The sequence below is a fragment of the Echinops telfairi genome, unplaced genomic scaffold (genome assembly GCF_000313985.2).
Source record: "Echinops telfairi isolate 266 unplaced genomic scaffold, ASM31398v2 ScPeMD7_1;HRSCAF=3_0, whole genome shotgun sequence".
Classification (NCBI taxonomy): Eukaryota; Metazoa; Chordata; class Mammalia; order Afrosoricida; family Tenrecidae; genus Echinops; species Echinops telfairi.
In genome coordinates, this window is record NW_022103896.1 from 7709601 (window position 1) to 7714904 (window position 5304).

At 57.0% G+C, this 5304-nt stretch overlaps 1 protein-coding gene and 1 long non-coding RNA gene across 2 annotated transcripts in view; one reads left to right on the plus strand and one right to left on the minus strand.

The window, feature by feature from the left end:
• The window catches only part of LOC123520991, a 6471-nt gene extending 3726 nt beyond the window's left edge, over nt 1-2745 (minus strand). Inside the window, exon 1 of the long non-coding RNA XR_006679501.1 lies at nt 2566-2745. This is a non-coding gene — a long non-coding RNA (uncharacterized LOC123520991). The remainder of the gene's footprint in view (nt 1-2565) is intronic.
• The window catches only part of ST3GAL1 (ST3 beta-galactoside alpha-2,3-sialyltransferase 1), a 56323-nt gene that overhangs the window by 35087 nt on the left and 15932 nt on the right, over nt 1-5304 (plus strand). The window lies entirely within an intron of this gene.

Here is a 5304-nt window from a genome sequence, read left to right on the forward strand (position 1 = left end):
TTTTGGATCACTTGTTGTTCCCTTGCCCCTGGGTTTGTTAACACCACGTCCTTTCCCCTGCCTCCCTTTCTCCCATGTCCCCCAGGAACCTGAGTCCCGTTGTTTTCTCCTCCAGATTGTTTATCCCGCCTATCTTATCTAGATAGACCTGCAGAGATAATATTATGCCCAAAAAAACCAAGATAGAGCAAAACAAAGCAACAAAAGAAAACAAAACAACAACAACTCCGAGGGCAACAAAAGAAAAGAAAGAAAAGCTTATAAATAGTTCAAGGTCTGTTTGTTGATCTTTAGGAGTGTTTTCTGATCTAGTCTGATGGGGTGCCTCACCCTGGCCCCGGAGGGACTGTAAATCTTTAAGGGAACACAGAGCCTCATCTTTCTCCCATGGAGCACCTGGTGGTATTGAACTGCCCACCTTGTGGTTAGCAACCCAGCGTTTACCCACCACTCCACCAAGATGCGCGTAAATTGGAAACTCATGGCCCATAAGTCAATTCTGGCTCATCTAGACCCCCATATAGAGCTTCTGAAGCTGAAATCATTATGGGAGTAGACAGCCTCATCTTTCTTCAGAGAAACTGCCCTTGGGTTTTGAACTGCCAACCTTGAGGTTCAATGCTTTTCCGACTTACGCCAGGGGGAGCAGGAGAGAGGCTGCCTCTTTAAGCCTGGGCTGGACTATCTGATTCGCAGAGCTCTTGACGTGTGTACCTCAGAACTAGCTGTCCAACCCCTGAGGCAGGGTCAAGGCCCCTGGTGGCCTGGCAGTTATGCATTGGGCTACTAACCACATGGTCAGCAGTTCAAAACCACCATCTGCTGTGCGGGAGGAAGATGAGGCTTTGTACTTCCCATATAGGTACAGCCTCAGATCCAGCTTCTCTGCGCGTGGACATGAACTTGTCTGCAGGGAGTTAGGAGGGAGTCTTTTCTCTGTCCGATTGCAGCTGCACGCTCCTCTGCAGAGCCCTTCCCTGGGGGCTGGGAGCCGCGGGCGGCCTCTCCGGTCTTTACCACGTGACACGCCCTAGTGTGCGGGTGTCTGAGACGCCATGCTTAGCACCCGTTCAATCCACACACGTAAGCAGCTTTGTGGATTTAAATTCCTTTTGCGCAGCTTGCAGTATGAAAACATCGCCAGCTCCTTCTCGGGTAACCTAGACCCTGTCCGTCTGTCTCTCAGACGGGGCTGATTCTGGCCTACCTTTTCTGCTGCAGAGGAGCCCTGGGGTCGCGGTCGGGTAAGCTGCTCATCTCCAGGTCCCATGTTCAAACCCACCCGCTTGCTCCTTGGGAGAAAACTGAGGCTGTCTGCTCTGGTGAAGGTTTGCAGCCTTGACTCGAGAGCACTGTGCTGGTTTGGTTATTGATGCTTTAGAAAAATCTCTCAGTCTTATTTTTCACCCAAACCCCCAGCAGAGAGAATGCACCCTAGTGTGGTGGTGACGTGCTCAGCAGCTAACCACAAGGAAGGCCTGACGGTTTTAACTCCCAGACTTCCCGGGAGGGAGATCCAGACATCTGCTTCTGGAAAGGCTGCCAGGCCTGGGAGCCCCCTGGGGCTGTTCTAGTCTGCCCTCTGCCCTCGAACTAACTCTGTGGCAAATAACCACCACTCCAAGTAAGGTGTACTGGCAAGGTGGTGTACTAGGGAGGTGGTGTACTAGCAAGGTGTACTGGCAAGGTGGTGTACTAGCAAGGTGTACTGGCCTGGCAAGGTGGTATACTAGGGAGGTGGTATACGAGCAAGGGGTACTGGCAAGGTGGTATACTAGCAAGGTGTACTACAAGGTGTACTGGCAAGGTGGTGTACTAGCAAGGTGTACTGGCAAGGTGGTGTACTAGCAAGGTGTACTACAAGGTGTACTGGCAAGGTGGTGTACTAGCAAGGTGTACTACAAGGTGTACTGGCAAGGTGGTTTACTAGCAAGGTGTACTACAAGGTGTACTGGCAAGGTGGTATACTGGCAAGGTGGTGTACTAGCAAGGTATACTGGCAAGGTGGTGTACTAGGGAGGTGGTGTACGAGCAAGGTGTACTGGCAAGGTGGTGTACTAGAAAGGTGGTGTACTAAAAAGGTGTACTAGCAAGGTGGTTTACCAGCAGGGTGGTGTACTAATAATGCGTACTTGCAAAGTGTACTATCAAGGTGGTGTACCAGCAAGGTGTACTAGTGTGAGAGGAGAAAGGTCTGCAAACAGCAGCTCAGATCTCTGAGCCCCACCCACACGCCCTGGGGATGCGGCAGCCCCAAACCACAAGGTCGGTGCAGGATGCAGTGGGGAAACTGAGGCTGCCCTAAGGAGCCTGATTTGCCAAGGCAATAAAATGAAAGCAGGCCCCCGGGGGGCATCTCACCCAGCCATCTGTAGGCCACTTGCCAGGTGGGACGTCGGTTATGGCACCCACGGGACTTCCACTGTCTCCAGCCCCAAGTCCATGTTCCACCGTCTGACCCATGTCCCCCCTACCTCCTCTTAGGGGTCCCCTATTCTCCACGAACCCCCATCCCCTTCACCAGCACGAACTTGGTGAACCCCGCCTCTCTCATCGGCACACAACCTGGCTCCTGCTCATCCGGGACTCGCCCACGGTCTGCCACGTCCTCCAGGCTCTGGAAGGGACAGGCTTGTTCTCATGGTGTGGTCAGGCGTGCTACAGGTGTCCGGCCGGGCTGTCCAGGTGAGAGGCAGGACAGAGCTAGCCTGTGCCCTTGCTAGCTGTGTGACCTGGGAGCTCCTACCTTCCGGCCCTCAGCTCCCTGGCCCGTGAAATGGTGCTGACGATGTGCCACTGGGGCAGCTGGGAAAAGCCCTGTCCCTGACACTGCAGGCCCCAGCAGCACCAAACAGAGGTGATGGCATCTCTCCAGGGAGCTTCTGGGCACCTTAGCTGAGGGTGGGGCAGCCAGTGTGCTGGAAACTGACACTGGGTGCCCTGGGTCATGCAGAGATAAGCACACTCTGAGATGGGGGAGGAAGAAGGAACGCCATCTGGCTAGAGAAGTGGTTACATGTTCGGCTGCTAAGCACAAGGTCAGCAGTTTGAAACCACCAGCCACTCGAGAGAGAAAGACAAGGCTCTCTCTCTGTCCCCCGTAAAGAGTTACTGTCTTGGAAACCCACAGGGGCCGTTCCACCCTGTCCTAAAAGGTCTCTGCGAGTCGGCAGTGAGTTTGGCCGGGTTTGGAGATACCGTAGGCTCCATTCCTTCTTGAGCAAGCCTGTGGCTGGCTGAGCAGGGACTGGCCTCCTGGCTCTTATGTTGCACAGGAAGAAGCTAGGCCCAGAGACAGAGACCTGTAGTCCTGAGGGGGCTGGACCACACCACAGGGTGCCGGCCCGGGTCAGGCTGTCCCCAGGCCCCTGGGAGTCACAGGGAAGAAGTCCCCAGCGACGTTGTTTGGCTAATTTGGGACCCAGTGTTGACCATATCCAAGGAACAAACAGCTCCCCCAAGCCCTACAGTAATAAGTCGGGCGTGGGGTGCCGGCAATGCGCAGGGCCCAGCTGTGGGCCCAGCAGTTGTGCTTGCTGATCCCACCAGGTGACCCTGGCAGCTTCTGGATCCAAGGACAGGTTTTCCTCCGGGATGCTTGCTGGAACTCACAGGACTCAGCTGCTCGGCACTGCCTGGACCCTCAGACTTCGGAATGAGCCACACTGAGCCGGTCCTACCTGGCCTCGGCTCCTGAGCGCAGCTGCTGGCTCAGAACAGGCAGGGGCCACAGAGCAAGGGGCACGAGGCTTCCTGCAAGCCCAGGGCATGTCGTCCCCCTGGCAGCACTCACAGCGGTGGGGCCACTGCCCAGTACTCTGGGGCCTTCTGCAGCCCAGGGGGCCCATCCATTCCTAGTGGTTGATTGTAGCCCATGGTGGCTGGGCTTCCTGGGGACAGATTGCCTTGGGCCTTAGCAGAGTCCTCTTTGTAGGGCTGGCCAGGGACTTGTTACACGATGTGGGAAGGGGGTGGGGTTGACACTGGACCAGGGACCCTGAGTCAGCACCTTCCCCTGTGTCCTCCTCCGCTTCTCAGACTGGGTGGGCCTGAGTGTGCTCACTGTGGTCCTGCGGGGCCCATCCCAGCTCTTGCCATCCCCCTGCCCCTCACACCTGGCAGGCTCCACTAGGCAGGTCCAGCATCTCCCCACAGTCCGTGGAGCACAGAGAAGTTGCGGGTCTCCACCGCCCCCCCCCCATGCCAGGGGGTGGGCTATCCTTGTTCCCCGACTTCCCACCACGCAGGTTTTCCCCAGGGCTGTGGAAACAGCAGTTGGCAGCAGCCTGGGAGCCTCTGCAGGCAGGAGGGATTGCAGTGCACACCAGCCCAGCCCCCAGTGCGGCTGCTGGACGTGCTTAGAGCAGGGAATGCCGTGGACCCACAGCTGAGCCCTGTTCTCCCACAAAGAGTGGTGGTCTGGGACACCCACATGGGTAGTTCTTCCCTGTCCTACAGGGTCACCACAAGTCGGCATTGCCTCAAAGGCGTGAGTGGTGTTACGCCCTGTGGAACGGAGACGTCATTGTGCTGTGCGGGCTGCAGGCCCCGCTAGATCAGGACGTGAGCACGCCCTTCAGGCACCCAGTGCCGGGGTAAGGAGGCCAAGAGCTCTGTACTGTCACAGCAAATGACCCGAGGGGGAAGAGGGACAAAGGGTCCCAAATCCAGCTGGACCGTGGCCTGGTCACCTGGGCTGAGGGTCTTGGCCTTGGCCCCAAAGGCAGTGGGCTTGGAGAGAAGGGAGCTCTCGTAAACGGAGCCGGAGGCGTTTCCAGAACTTCAGTGCCAGGGTGGTCTGGGTTGTGAGCAAACGGAGTCCATCGCCCTGCAGTCCTTCCCGCCTGTGACAAAACCACAGGTACAGGCAAGGAGGAACTGATCAGGCGCATTGGGAGGAGGGAGACGTCTCAAGTGAAGACCAAAGAGACCAGACAGATGTGGCAGCGGTGACTCCTATTGAAGTCCCAGGAGGTCAGCAGGTCGAGGGGTTGAGCTCTGGGCATTGGGCAAGAGGTCAGTGAAGTCCAGGGGTGGGGTCGGCTCTGGCCGTGGAAGGGACCTCATCGGTGTTCTCGGTGGGATGAAGATAGTTTCCCCAACTGTATCTTCAGGAGACTGTTCTCTGGGGTACATTGCCTCCAGACTAGAGTCTCCAGGTTGTGGGCCCTGGAGGCTCTCAGGAAGGAGCGGGGCATGGCGCCTGGAGGTTCTCAGGAAGGAGGGGGGCATGGCGCATGGAGGTTCTCAGGAAGGAGGGGGGCATGGCGCATGGAGGTTCTCAGGAAGGAGGGGGGCATGGCG